The 16,097-nt window shown below is 39.3% G+C and overlaps 1 pseudogene; it reads left to right on the forward strand.

Moving 5' to 3' along the window:
- Window positions 1-16,097, forward strand: part of LOC121481878 — a 64,951-nt pseudogene that overhangs the window by 47,791 nt on the left and 1,063 nt on the right.

Below are 16,097 nucleotides of genomic sequence, written 5' to 3' on the forward strand. Positions count from 1 at the left end.
TCTGTTATGGATTTTCCCAATGTATTATATGGATAAACTCTTGTATGAAATGTATATATAATCAGATTAGAAGATGAATTTAAGTTGGAATCCTCTAAAATATAAGCAGCCTGTCTTTGTCTAAATGTCAAAACCAAATTCCCAGCACTGAAATCTGAAAGTGCTTGAATGAACTGTTTGACACCTAAAAATAAATTATCTGTAGATCACAGCTCTTCTGACATGAACTGCAGTTTATCACTTAGAAGTCTTCAAATATATAGTTGAGATACAAAAGAGGATATTCTTCAATCATCCTAAATAGACCCCAGACAAGCAACACTTTTGCCAAGCAGCGTGTAGTCTGTTTTCTTCTCAGATGTATCACCACTAAGCATGATACTTGCTGCGAGTTTAATAGATTTTTTTTTTTTAGCTTATGGAGAGTTTCTGGTTTAAAATTACATTTTTTTTTAAAGATTCTGTTTATTTATTCATGAGAGACAGAGACAGAGACAGAGACAGAGACAGAGACAGAGAGAGAGAGAGGCAGAGACACAGGCAGAGGGAGAAGCAGGCTCCATGCAGGGAGCCCGACATGGAACTCGATCCTGGGACTCCAGGATCACGCCATGAGCTGAAGGCAGATGCTCAATCACTGAGCCACCCCAACATCCCAAAATTACATTTTATCTAATGTTAACGTCTTTTATTCTTGGAGTAAAATCAACTTAGATGGGATACATTTCATCATGATAAGCACTTGCAAATTTTGTTTAATGGTATTTTTAGTAATTTTATATCTATGTTCATAATTTTCTTTCCTTGTATTGTCCTAATATATCTTGTTTTATAATCAAAGTTATACAAAAATCATAAAATAAGTATGAGCAGAAAATTCCTTTTTATTTATTGCAATAATTTGTATACAGGTAATCTGTTTCTGGAGAGTTGTTAGAATTCATACTTAAACCATCTGGGCCTTTATTTTGACTTTTTTATATGGAATGATTTAATTTTACTCAATGTTATTAATGAATCTTGGCCTGTTCCAGCATCCAATTTGAAAACTTTTTTTTTAGAAAATTGTTCCTTTAAAGTAAGTTTTCGGGTAGCCCTGAGTGGCTCAGCAGTTTAGCACCACCACCTCCAGCCCAGGGTGTGACCCTGGAGACCCGGGATCAAGTCCCACATCAGGATCCCTGCATGGAGCCTGCTTCTCCCTCTGCCTGTGTCTCTGCCTCTCTCTCTCTCTCTCTCTCTCTCTCTCTCTCTCTCTGTGTGTGTGTGTGTCATGAATAAATAATTAAAATCTTAAAAAAATATAAAAAATAAAGTTTTCAAATGTACAGGAAGACTATTATCGCTCATGGTAATCTCCAAACACTTGTTTAAATCTATCATGTAGTTACATCTTCTCCCCATCCCCCTAATATTGTTTTATTCTGCAATCTCTCTTCCTAGTGACATATACATATAAGTATTTCTTAATAATGTTACTGGAGAATTAAATTAACTGAGTCTTCCACTGAAAATGTCTTTACTTCACACTTTCTTGAAAGAAATTTTAGTCTGATAAAGAATTCTAGGGGACGCCTGGGTGGTTGAGCGTCTGCCTTCAGCTCAGAACGTGACCCCGGGATCCCAGGATCGAGTCCTACGTCGGGCTCTCCAGAGGGAGCCTGCTTCTTCCTCTGCCTGTGTCTCTGCCTCTCTCTGTGTCTCTCATGAATGAATAAATAAATAAACAATCTTAAAGAAAAAAAAGAATTCTAGGTTGATAGCTCCTCTTAGCTATCCTTTCGGATAGCTGTCCTTCGGTTTCTTTTTCTGGTAACATGAAATCTGTTGTCAATCTAACTACTGTTCCTTTATGAGTAATCTTTTTCTTTCAGGTTGCTTTGAAGATTCTTTGGTGTCTTTGATGATGTGAAGTCTTACAATAATATCTCTGACTGAGAGAAAGAAATTTAAAAACTAGAAAAATGAAGGAGCTATATTCGACTAAAACAAAGGCAGGAAATTTTCCAGAAGTGATGAAAGGCGTGTTTCCTTAGATTAAAAGATATATAACAATGTCATGAACATAGGCACCTGGGTGGCTTGATCAGTTAAAGCTTCTGCCTTCAGCTCAGGTCATGATCCCAGGGTCCTAGGATGGAGCCCTGCATCAGGCTCCCTGCTCAACGGGGAGCCTGCTTCCTTCTCCTTCTCCCTCTGCTGCTCCCCCTGCTTGTGTGCATGCTCTTGCTCTCTCTCTCTCTCTGTCAAAATAAATTTTTTAAAATGATTTTAAAAAGATAGTGTCATGAACAAAATAATTATAAATAAATCTATACAGAATATCTAAAAATACATGAATATGTATTCATGTACAAATACATGGATCTAAAGGTAAGTATGAATGACAAAAGAATTTAGTAAGGTCACAAGATACAAGATCAATATTTTAAAATCAACTGTATTTCTATATGAGAAATAAACTGTAGAAAAATGTAATTTTTTTTTGAAAAATGTAATTTTTTTTTGAAAAATGTAATTTATACTAGCATCAAAAAATATCAAACACCTAAAAATAAATCTAACAAAAGATGAGCAAGACCTCCATGCAGAAGTACCATGTGCATGATTTAGAAGACGTGGTCTTATTAAAAACATCAATTCTCTCCGAATTTAAGGTAGCACCAATCAAAATGCTAGCAATTAAGGATAAGGTAGGGAGAAACTAACAACCTGATTACAATATAGCCAATATCTTCAAGAAAAGAAACAAAGTAGAAGGTTTCTCCACTACCAGTTATCAATACATGAGACAAAGCTACAGAAATCAATTAAATTACAGATACAAGAACAGACAAATGGACCAATGGAAAAATTAAGTCTAGAAATATTCCTAGACACTTAGAGTAAGCCAATTTACAATAAAGGTGTCAACCATAATACTGTAGAGAGAGTGATCTTGCCAATAAATGGTGCTAGATCAACTGGGGGGGGAAATGTTATCTCTACCTCATACCACATACATATAAACTTCTCCGTTCCAAGTGAATCACAGACCTAAACGTGAAAGGCACTGCACTAAACCTCCCGTAAGATTACGAAGGAAGGGGCGCCTGGGTGGTTCACTTACTTAAATCCCCGACTCTTCCTTTCAGCTCAGGTCATGATCTTGGAGTCCTGGTCCTGAGACCAAGCCCCAGGTCAGGAGCTATGCTCAGCAAGGAGTCTACTTGGGATTCTCACACTCCTTCTCCCTGTGCCCCTACTAACCCTACTCCTTAAAATCAATCAATCAATCTAAAAAAAAAAAAAAAAAGACTACACAGGAAAATGTGTTCTTGCTCAAAGATTTTTTTTCAAAGGAACACAAAATTCACTAAGTAAAAAGATGAATAAACTAGACTTCATTAACTTTGCAGTTTCTATTCATTAAAAGACACCATTAATAAGAAAGTGAAAAGACCAGCAAACTTGGGGATTATTGCCATTACTATTATTATTACTGATGCTTTGTCTTTTTATACCAGTCTCTCTTTCTCATTTTCCACTTTATATAAATAATTAAATTTCCTCCGGTTGTCTGTTACCATGTCAAGTAAAAAATACCTAATCAGACTATTAACCAAGTTTGGACTTATGTTTGGAGTCACCTGGACATTAAAAAAAAAAAATAAGCTATATGATACTGTTCATTAAATGTGTTTGGGAAGAACCTGGAGAGCCCAGCAAAAATACAGACCATAATTCTTAAAAACAGTTGAAACTGAGGCATAAGATACTAAGTTGCCTAATGGTGTGAAAAAACATCTCATTCATATTAAAATTCTTTGAAAAGAGAAAATAACCTGCAGTTTCAAACATGAACTATAAATTAAAAGTCATAAAGGCAAACAGTATAAATTATATAAGCATTGGTTTGTGATGGGGCTGCTTGTCATGGGGGCAAACCCCATGAATTGTGCTCCAAGATGAGTAGCTGCAGGGATTTATTCATTTGATGATGATTAAAGGTATTCCCTGACTGAAATTGAGTTTACCAGCTAGAAAGGAAAATTTAAAAGACAATTGCATTGTTGTTATTTTTCTAAAATGTAGTTTTCTTGCTATTCTAATTTTCCATAATCTATAGTGATACCATTCCCTGTATCACATTTTGCTCACAGTGCATAAATCAGACATCAGTAGTCACCCCTAAGAGTCAGATTCTTTATTTTGACATCATAGGGGTTTCATAAATTTTACTGAAAAGGATACTTCAATGTAAGTGACTTTGGTTAAAATTAATTATCACTTAATATCCACAATAATGTAAAAGCAACACATTATAGTTATATAACTATATAACTATATAGAGTTATATTCCATTATAGTCAATTCTGTTATAGTCAATATTGATATTCTTTGAAGGTTTAGTATTTCTGGCTAAAATATATATGGAACAGTCTTATAAGTTGAGACTTCAAGACAGAGAAAAATGAATTATGTGAAATGAACCAAAACAACTTTATGGAACATAAATATACACACACACACCATATACAGTCCTCTATATATACGATTTGTATATTTAGAATCAATTACTATGTATATAACTGCACTGTCTACACAGGCCAACAGCCCTTTACACCATCTTGGGAGATGTAGGCAATAAATTCCTTCCAGGTAAGGTGCTACTAGTAAGTTTACCTTGAAGCCAATCAGTAAGTTCCTTCCTACTTCTCTTCCACAGCAATGGAGGCAAGAAACTAAATAGACCTACTTAATATACAAAAGATGTACCCTGCTTTTGAATGTTACTAGTGGAGAAAAGAAGCCATACTTTCAAGTCTTTAAACATTTTCTTCAGACACCTGGATGGCTCAGTCAGTTAAGCATCCGACTTGATTTTGGTCCTGAGATCAAGCCCCATGTGGGCTCTGTGCTCACCAGACAGTCTGCTTAAAATCCTCTTCCTCTCCCTCTGCCCCTCCCCCTGCTCACACTTGCTCTCAAATAAATAAATTTTTAGAATTTTTTTTCCTTTCACTACTCTACACAGCAGTCTCTAGTCTTCATATGTCATGTCTGCCAATTGCCCCAAGTGAATATAAACATATACCAATTGTTTCGCATAAAGATAAATGCAAATACCTTCAACTCATACTGCCTAGATTTAAATCCTAACCTATCAGTGTTCAGTCACCTGATTTTACATCCCTTAGTATACTCATCTATAAAATGAAGGCAATAATAATAATATCTGGGACCCCTGGATGGCTCAGTGGTTTAGTGCCTGCCTTCGGTCCAGGGCATGGTCCTGGAGTCCTAAGATCGAGTCCCACATCTGACTCCCTGCATGGAGCCTGCTTCTCTCTCTGCCTGTGTCTCTGTTTCTGTCTCTGACTCTCTCTCTGTGTCTCTCATGAATAAATAAATAAAATCTTTAAAATAATAATAATAATAATATCTTTTTCCTAAGTTCATTATTGCAAACTGACCTAAGCCAAATTGGCCATTCAACAATCATCAGTTTCTTTTGGTAAATAACAAAAGCGTCTTTGATAAACTCCACAATTAAAAGTAAGGGGGACTATTTTCCCTTTATCCATAATTTCCTTCTGGGTGGAGTGTTATAATGAAATTACACCTTAAGTAAAATTCAATCAAATGTATCAATAATTACCAGCAAGTAAACACAAAAAGGCCACATGGTCTATTGTTTTAAGTTTGAGAAAGGTCCACTATCTGTGTCCAAGCCCTCCAAATGAGGAAAAATGGTTTTACAGTGGGTTATGGAATGGATCCATACAGAAGCCTCTATTGTTTACTCGGTAGATACCAAGTTGAGATCTATTTTATTACCTTCTAAGTGGAAGTTTTTAAAAGTCATGAACCAACAAAAGAAAACTCCAAATGGGACACCCTGGTGGCTCAGCGGTTGAGCGTCAGCCTTTGGCTCAGGGTGTGATCCCAGGATTCAGGATCAAGCTCCGCATCAGGCTCCTTGCAGGGAGCCTGTTTCTCCCTCTGCCTGTGTCTCTGCCTCTGTCTCTCATGAATAAATAAATAAAATCTTTTTAAAAAATAATAAATAAATAAATATGGATTTGATGTGAGAAGAAATAGGAAGCCATTGAAGAGGTCTAGCTGGAGCCATTTTGGTTGGAAAGCTCAACATGAATGAGTATATCCTAAGTTGAATAACTGCGCACCAAAAAGTCCATGTCCAAATCCCTGGAACCTGTGCATATGATACCATACACTGCAAAGGGAACTTTGAGTATGTGATTATGTTAAGGAAATTACCCTGAATTATTCAGCAGGACCTAATGTAATCAGAGGTGTCCTTTTTAAGAGGGAGGCAAGAGGGTCTGAGCCAGATAACTGTTTATCTGCATTAACAGAAGAGTAATAGTCAGATTGAAACGACTCTGTTGGCCAAGGGATGCAGGCAGTCCCTAGAACCCGGAAATGGCAAAGAATTGGGTTTTTGCCCAGTGAGACACATTTTGAGCTTCTTATGACCTCCAGAGCTATAGTACATCATTTTAAGCCACTAAATTGCTGGAAATTTGTTATACCAGCAATACAAAACTAATACAGGGCAAACAGTGAAAGCCTCAACTTAGGAAAGCTAGTTGCAAGGCTTTTCCTGTGTATTGTAGAGGAGATCCACTAACAAAATTGTCAAGGTCTTGTCCCATCAAACATACATGTAATCATTTGTGCCTCCCTTTTCTCTCAAGGACTGCATTCATGACATAGCCAGAGAATTCTATTTCTGTAAGAAAGCTATTATCTCAAGTTTACTTGTTGCCAGAAAGCTCAAAATCGTGATAGAAACCAACTAGGCATCACCATCAGAAAGGATGAAATTATTGAACACTGCATCTGAAACGAATGATGTACTATATGTTGGCTAATTGAATTTAAATTAAAAATAAATAAATAAAAGTATATATACTTTTAGAACTCAAGATCTTGTTCACATGAATATGCTTGGGAAGTTACAGATTATTTTAGAGAATTCAAAAGTGTCTAGCACTGAAGAGAAATTATACATGCAGACTATAATCATGCAAGAGACTTCAAACATGTGACTTTAAATTTTAAGTACAAAATTACAACTGAGAGGATTTAAGCTGTCTTTGATAGCTCTCTCTCATAGTTTAAAAAGAGTCTAAATTTTAGTTACATGAGTCTACAAGAGTGGAACAGATTTTCATAGCTGAGCCCAGAACTTCAAAAAGACACCATATCACACAGAAAATGTAAGCATGTTTGCAAATATCTTTATATATGACATGACTTGTTTTTCTGATCATCATAAATACTGAGCATAGGAAAAAACACACCAAAACATTCAATGTCAGAGAAAATTAGCAGGGTTGCTTTGGCTATAGCTTCTAGACTAATGGTCTTACCTGTCACTTTCACTGGGTAATCAGAATTTAATGATACAAATAGCGTGACAAATCTCTTCTCCCATTTGGCCTCAAACCCCACCAAAAATGAAGCCTGAATCTAAATTTTAAAAGAATGAAAAACCATTCAGCACCTTCTAGAGAACAGTGGAACTTATTAGGACAGAGTCAATGTTGGAATGGCAAAGTAGTGCAGTGTTCTAGAACTCGAACAACTGATCTCAGTGACCCCCCATTCCATGTTTTAAACATACTGTAGTTATGTGTCAAGACTTGGACAAAAGAAGATGGTGACCAGAGGTCTACTGTTGCTGAGCTGTGATATAACAATCCCAAGAAGGATCACTGGGCCTAGAATTGAAATTTTTCATGTCCTTTTACTTAACCCATATCTGGTTCCTGACCTGTTCCCAGCCATATTGAAATGATTAAGTGAGATGCTACATGTAAAATACTTATCACAGTGCTTGGTACAGAGTAAGGGTTCAATAAATAATAGCAATATGAAATTAGGTGATGACAATAATTATTGGCATGGAGACAGAAGACTGTATCTGGGTGTTGAATAAACTAGACTTTCCCCAACAACCTCCAGAAGGAATGCTCTAAGCATAGAGGGAAACTTCCATTACGGCCATTGGTTCCTGGACCCCAAATGAGTTCTTTCCTAAGCTAAATGGCTACCCTAAATACTATAATAGTTGAACCACTACTATCCCAGGACTTGAGAGCTGGTCCAGGAGAAGCTTCCAACTCAAAAGTTGCAGGAACTAGCCACCTACCTTCTAATCTCTTTCACATTCACCATGACCCAATACACGTGATAAACACGAAGATGCATGATCCAGGGTACCCTTCAAGGAAGAACTTCCCCTAGTGACCAGCAGACAGTCTCCAAGGGTTGGCTCTTTCAGAGTCTGCCTCAGCTGCAGAAAGCTCCTTCACTGTAGACAATGTCTATTCAGTGATCGAACAAGCTGGGGGTAACATTCTGGCTCAATACAGGACAACTTTGATAGCAACTGGCCTTGAGTTCGGCAAGGTTTTATCAGACCCACATCAAAATCCAACTTTTTCTTTGCCCATTCTTGCTTCCTTCCTCAGGTGTTAATCCCTAAAATCTTTGCATCTCAACCAGACTCTCAGTCCCTGATTCCAGAGAATGCAACCTGAGACAGTTAAGATGCTATGATGAGCAAAATAATAGTCCCCCAGAGAAGTCCACATTCTAGTCCTCAGTACTTGTGAATATGTTACCTTACTTGGCAAAAGGGACTCTGCAGATGTGATTAATTTAAGCATTTAAGGTAGAGAGACTGTCCTAAATTATATAGGTGGGATCAGTGTAATCATAAGGATCCTTATAAGTGAAAGAAGAGAGTCAAAGAGTCAGAGTCACAGAAGAAGATGTGACAATGGAAGCTGAGGTTAGAGCAGTGTGGCTGCTGGAAGAGAGGCAAAAACTAAGGAATATGGGAAGCCTTTAGAAGCTGGAAAAATTAAGGAATAAATTATCTTCAAGAGTACAAAAGAAATGCAGCCCTGCTGATTCTTCACATTTTAGCCCATGAGATAGATTTCATATTTGTCTCCAGACTATAAGGTAACAAATTTGTGTTGCTTTAAGTCCCTAGGGTTTTTTTTATTTTTTAATAAATTAATTTTTATTGGTGTTCAATTTACCAACATACAGAATAACACCCAGTGCTCATCCCGTCAAGTGTCCCCCTCAGTGCCCGTCACCCATTCCCCCCCACCCCCCGCCCTCCTCCCCTTCCACCACCCTAGTTCGTTTCCCAGAGTTAGGAGTCTTTATGTTCTGTCTCCCTTCCTGATATTTCCCACACATTTCTTCTCCCTTCCTTTATATTCCCTTTCACTATTATTCATATTCCCCAAATGAATGAGAACATACACTGTTTGTCCTTCTCCGATTGACTTACTGCACTAAGCATAATACCCTCCAGTTCCATCCATGTTGAAGCAAATGGCGGGTATTTGTCGTTTCTAATGGCTGAGTAATATTCCATTGGAGGAATGGAGGGCAGAAGGAGGAGGGCAACCATGCACAGAAATGTATATATATAGTCTCAGAGAATACCTAAGCTGTCATAAAGAGACTGTTGGTAGAAATATGGACATCAAAAGTACCACTAAGGAAATAGGAACATATCACTGAGAACTAGAGGAAAGCAGATCCTTGTATAGATATAGTGACAAAAAGCGTAAACGAACTGTATCCTGCAGTTATCTACAAAGCAAACTGATAAATGAGGAGCTTGGATATAAGGCTGAGATTTCCAAGCAAAGTGCTGAAGGTGAGGCCGGGTTTCTTCTGGGTGCTTATAGTAAAGTGCTAGAGGAAAGAGGTTAAAAGAAGAATCATTCAGCCAGAGAAACCAGGACTAGATGATTTGAAAAACTCTGAACCTATCCAGATATCAAAAGACAGTAAAATCAGGAGATTCACTTATTAGGAAATCATGCTCTGGAGAGAAAGCGGAGGGTGTGGCTGAAGAACCTTCAGAGTGCTCAGAAAGTCCAAGCATTCAGTCCCAGGGAGTTCTCTGAATAGATTAGGTACATAATTCATGGGTCCTCTCAATAATCTCAGCAGAAGTCAGGAATGAGGACCAGAGGTTGAGTTATCCAAGAAATATCTGCAAAGAAGCTTCCTATCTAATGGAGTAAATCCCCATGACATACATGGGAGATCCACAAGGTTTTTGAGAATATTAAGAGGTAGAAACACTGGCAGCTTGAATTAAAGGGGATGCAAAGAAGATGAAATGAAAGACAGCTGCCAGATTCCCAAAATTCTCCAAGCAGGAAACAGACTGATAAAACTTCACATCTGCAAACACCTGCTCTCCTTCATAAAGACAGAAGGATGACCAAGGCCATAGCCTCCAGCCCAGGGGGTAAAGCTATGAACCACAGAAGTTTGTTCACAGGCCTTGAAATTTAATGTGTGCCCTGCTGGGTCTTGAAGGACAGGTGACTTCTTCACTCTTTTTATTTTCTCACCTTTTGAATTAGAACATCTATGTCTGTTATCTCGTGTTTATCCTATCGTTGTACTTAGAGAGCTGGCAACTTGTTTCTTGAGTTCCACAGGTTCACAGATGGAGATAAATTGAGCCTCGGAATCACCCAGAGCTTCACCTATACCTGATGAGTTGTGGGACTTTAGAGCTGATGAGATCTGTGACTTTCATTTAATACAAAACTGGGCTGATACTTTTTGAGGTGTTGGAATGGGAATGAATGTATTTTACATCTGGACAAAAGTAAATCTTCATGAAACAGAGGGTAGGATATGTTAGAGTAACGGACCCCAAAGACATCCATATCCTAATCTCCAAAACTCGTGAATATGCTGTTTTATATGGCAAAAGTGATTTTGCAGATCTTATGGTGTTCAAGGTCTTCAGATGTAGGGCTTATATGGATTATTTGGATGGACCCATCATAAGGCTTACACCCACAACAGAAATGAATGCAAGGATACTTTTTCAAAAACACTCTGAATCGGAGAGCTTTGTATTAAATAGTGCTGTGAGAATAACTGATTGTGGAATACAAGCCACATTTTTTTTCACAGAACTGACTTCACACAGTAAAGCACTAAAACCTAATAGACGCATACGATTAATTAATAGATCATACCTAGACAGAGAGCCTGTGTGTATGGGAGACTGCAGTTTCTTACCCCAAGTCAATTCTTGCCACCTCATCACCAGCAAGCACCATATTACCTCAGGAAGGAAGCTAATCACAAAGCTGAACATCTCTCTGGAGGGGTTGAACTCCAAGGTCTAAGAGTAAAGAGGAATCAGAGGCCAGCTCAACATGGAATCACTGTCAAAACTCCCAGGAAAATCGAGCAGCAATTTATCTTCCTCTCCTACCCAGAACACCAAAGCCATAATGGAGGGTAGAAAAGGAAATTTTTTTTTTTTTTTTAAAGCTGAGTAAAGTAACTTTGCTTTTTCTTACAGTGCAGGACAGAGACATGGCATTTGTTTGCATTTTTTTTTTTACTCTGAGCAGGTCTTGGCAATAAACATCTGGAAGCTTGTCCACTATGAATTGTTTGGTTTCTTTCCCCCATTTCATGAGGCCATGGTGATATTATACCCTTGGAATTCCTCCTTTCATCTGCTTCCTTTCCACTGACAGTTCATAAAGGATGGGCCACACTGGCAACGAAAGCTAAGCAGTCGTTTCTTAAAAATACCACAAGACTTGAGGCTCTACGTAGCTAAGAGTGAGTACCAGAGAGAGAACCTGTTCTCGGCTGCAGTGACTTCAGCTTCCCGGAGCTGCACTCAAATGCCCATGAAGTCCTATGAGACCCGACCTAATACTTGGGACATTCGAGGGGAAAGGTCTAATAACCAGTTGGAAAAATTGCAAATGGGCCTTTTTCCCGCTTTTGTTATTCTTCCTGAAAATGGCTGCCATTTATTGCTTCTATATGGCGGGCCCAACTCTCTTTGTGCACTTTCACATACACAGATGCACAGATACTTTAGACGTTACCGCCTCCGCTTTATACATAAGAAAATTGAGGCTGAGGGCAGCCCGGGTGGCTCAGCGGTGGAGCATCTGCCTTCAGCCCAGGGCCTGATCCTGGAGACCCGGGATCGAGTCCCATTTGGGGCTCCCTGCATGGAGCCTGCTTCTCCCTCTGCCTGGGTCTCTGCCTCTGTGTGTGTGTGTGTGTGTCTCTCATGAATAAATAAAATCTTTTTAAAAAAAAAAGAAAATTGAGATTTAAAAACCTTAACAAATAGGTACCTGATCCCCACTTAAAGAACCCAGAGGCTGGGGATCCCTGGGTGGCTCAGTGGTTTAGTGCCTGCCTTTGACCCAGGGTGCCATCCTGGAGTCCCGGGATCAAGTCCCGCATCGGGGTCCCACCATGGAGCCTGCTTCTTTTTCTGCCTCTCTCTCTATGTCTATCATGAATAAATAAATAAAATCTTAAAAAGAAAAGAAAGAAAGAAAGAAAGAAAGAAGAAGAAGAAGAAGAAGAAGAAGAAGAAAGAAAGAAAGAAAGAAAGAAAGAAAGAAAGAAAGAAAGAAAGAAAGAAAGAAGAAAGGAGGGATCCCTGGGTGGCACAGCGGTTTGGCGCCTGCCTTTGGCCCAGGGCGCGATCCTGGAGATCCAGGATCGAATCCCACATCGGGCTCCCGGTGCACGGAGCCTGCTTCTCCCTCTGCCTGTGTCTCTGCCTCTCTCTCTCACTGTGTTCCTATCATAAATAAATAAAAATTAAAAAAAAATAAAAATAAAAAACAAAAATAAATTATTCAACAGGATAACATTTTATTATATTAATTATTGAAAATGTTCCTTCCAACTTCCCATTGACCCTGACCCTTCTCTGCATCCAGAGTTCTGCAGGACTTTGGGCACGGTCATGCTATAAGCAATCAGAGAAGAGTCCCTACTGTGTCTACCTGCCCACCCACCAGTTCAGTCGTAGACACAACAGGCTTCAGGAAGGGATGCTGGATATCGTGGTATTTCCTTAAGAAGGTGGCCTGTGTCATGTCCCTCTCTTCTGAGTATATCCCAAAGCGCCCAGATTTGTAAAGGAACTTGAAAGCAGAAGGCACCTGTGCCTTTGTCACCAAACATAGCCGAGGGAAGTGGCAAGTGTTCTAGAGAAGCCCTCCAGGGCCTTCCATGACAAATGTGGCACAAGAGTAGAGCAGCAATGGCTACATAGGCAGGGCTGAGAAAGCCAGAGTAGGATAGGAAAACCTCTGGATGTTTCCCCCACTGCAGGAGAGGGATAGCAACACAGAAGAGAAGGCTTGCCGCCGAGCATCAGGCAACGTGGCTGTCATTTGTGGGACAAACTGACCGGAAAGAAGATCAACGTCATCCTCCTAGGCATCCAACCACAGAGACGACAACCATGGACCAGTTCCCACCTCACCACCACTACTTCTCACTCACCGGCTTTCACTACTTGCACTGCTGTGCCAATGCCGGTGCTAAAACCCAGAACTGACTAAGAGTATCTTGAATTAAGTTTCCGACTTACGGCAATGTGAGATTACTCTAAATTAAATGATATTTAGTTTCAGATATCTAGTGTAATAGAAACTCAAATAGAGATTATATTACGGGGCGGGGGCATAGGTGAGGGAAATTAATTTTCCATCTACCCTTCTGAGTTCTTAGCTGAGACCCTTGTAATAAAAGACAGATTAACAAGGGAAAAACAAACAGAAGTTTATTAACGTGGAATCCATGCCCAACACCAGGAAAAAAAAAAAAGTAATTCCTCAAGATGGCTCAGAAACGAGGATTAAATACCATATTAATCGGGAATGGGGAGGAGGCATGTAGCCCTTTTAGGGGAAAGTAAATCATTTTTAGGAAAGATAAATGAGTCCTTAGCAGAACACATAGGAGGTATATTGATAGTTTGTGACAAAGTCCATCTGAATATGATAACTTCTAATTCCTCTCCTGTGACAAGAGTCAATAGTCCTTGGCTGACAAAACTCAGCGAGATTTATGACAACTGGGTTCCTTTTGGAAAATGTGTCTTTAGGCAGATAGGAGAGTCTAGAGAAAGCCTCTGCCTGCATTTGGTGTTTTTCAAGTGCCTTCAGCTCAAAATAATCAATACACCATAGCAGCACATTTGGGGTAGAATGTCCTGGACTCCAACTGTCACATTTTGGACTAGCATAATCTGCTACCCTTCGAGGGAAAAGATGACATTTTCTTGGATACTTGACTTTGTAACCTAAGAAATACACATAAACAGTAGATGATCAAAAATTAAACCATAAGTATAAATTGTAAGAAAATACTGTGTGTGTGTATGTGTTTTTTTTTTTTTACTTTTGATGGGAAATTTCCAATACTCACAAAAGTAGAACAAATAGTATAATGAACCCCAGACCCAGCAATTATCAAGATGTCATCACTCTTGTTACATCTACACATACATATACACACATTTTCTTTCTCATATTTTATAGTGAATTATAGGCATCATATCATGTCATGCAAAATTCTTCCATATGTATCTTTAATGGCATTTAAAAAGGGCTTTTTAACATCACCAAGATACCATTATCACACCTAATAAAATTAACAACAATTCCATGATATAATACTTAGTCCCTGTTCAAATTTCCCTAGCTGTCCCACAAAGATCTTTTTAAAGCTGGTTTGTTTCTTGAATCAAGATCCAAACAAGGTCCATAGGTTGTATTTAGATAATAGGTCCCTTAAGTCCCTTTGAATGTGTAACAGTCGACTCTCTAAATTCTGTAGTTTTTAAATTTCAGGTACACATGTAACCACGTCTGTGGACTAAAATGAGCACTAAATTCAAAAGTTTGTGGGCGAGGATCTTGCTCCATCCAGCAAGGACCAAGAATTCATCCACAGGGGTCTGGCTCCCTCTAGTGCCTGTTCACAGAGCAGCTGTCTCCCAACTCAAACTGACTAAAACAGGAAAAAAATCCGGATATAAATAGTTCCATGCTATGACCTGTGGCTGTGTGTTTCCTACATGGCACTACTCAAGGGCAGAAGGGGAATTAGTTTCGTCCTCTTCATAATGGAAGGTGACAGGTAATGCCAAGTCGAGAGTCAGTTCCTCACGATATTTCCTATCATGGAAGGTGTCATCATCCATCATTCAAAGTAGCATCACCATCATTTCCTCCAGAACATCTGGCTGCCCTATCCATGACACCCCTGTTTTAATAGCTCCTTTATTTCAAACTACTGTTACATATCATTTATTACTGTATTTCGGGGGGTGCGCGGGGATTTCTCTAAAAGTAAGTCGATGTCTTAGAGTTGCTTTTGTCATTGCACAGGATGATGAACGACCGAACAGAAGAGAGAGATAAAGTGAAAGAAAAACACATACACAGGTCACAAAAACTCAAGGCTAGGCCACAGCACCAGGTAGTAAGAAAAGGGGGGGCATAGACACTATTACATATAATTCACATACATTAAACTAATCTGTTTAAAAATAATGATTGATTATACAAAATGTTATGATTGGTGTCTTAAAAAAGAAAGCAAAGGCAAGTAAAGACATACCTAATTAAGCAAGCCTTGTTTGCCCTGAATGATTTTCCCATGTATGAGTATATGGATATGCCTGCATTTCCTGCCAAAATGCTTTAAAGATATCTTTGTTATTTATGTTCAAAAAGTCTTATGTCTCTGTCACAGATCATTTTTTAAAATGCACTCCTGAAAGAAGTAAAGGTGAATAAAAGTGAAAGGGAGGCAGAGTATCAACTGAACCCCATCTCCTAGATGCTGGGTGAACCTCCCAAGGTCCCTCGTAAGAAACTTCTCAGGGTAGCAGTACCTTGGTTATTCCAGACTGGTCTACACGCCTGAGAAATCCTCTCAAGTGTGTCAGAACACGAACTCCGGAAAACACTACCCCCTCGAATTCTTCACTAAAAGCCAAGCTCAACAGCAAAGCCCCTACAGTCCTGATTAAACACTCAATCTGCAGGCTGGCTTGAGCCCGGCCTGGCCTGGCCGGACCTGACCTGGCCTGATCTGACCTGACCCAGCCTGACCTGACCTGACCCGACCTGGCCTGGCCTGACCTGACCTGACCTGGCGTGACCTGACCTGACCTGGCCTGACCTAACCTGACCTGGCCTGGCTTGACCTGACCTGACCTGGCCTGGCCTGAC

The sequence above is a fragment of the Vulpes lagopus genome, chromosome 24 (assembly GCF_018345385.1).
Source record: "Vulpes lagopus strain Blue_001 chromosome 24, ASM1834538v1, whole genome shotgun sequence".
Classification (NCBI taxonomy): domain Eukaryota; kingdom Metazoa; phylum Chordata; class Mammalia; order Carnivora; family Canidae; genus Vulpes; species Vulpes lagopus.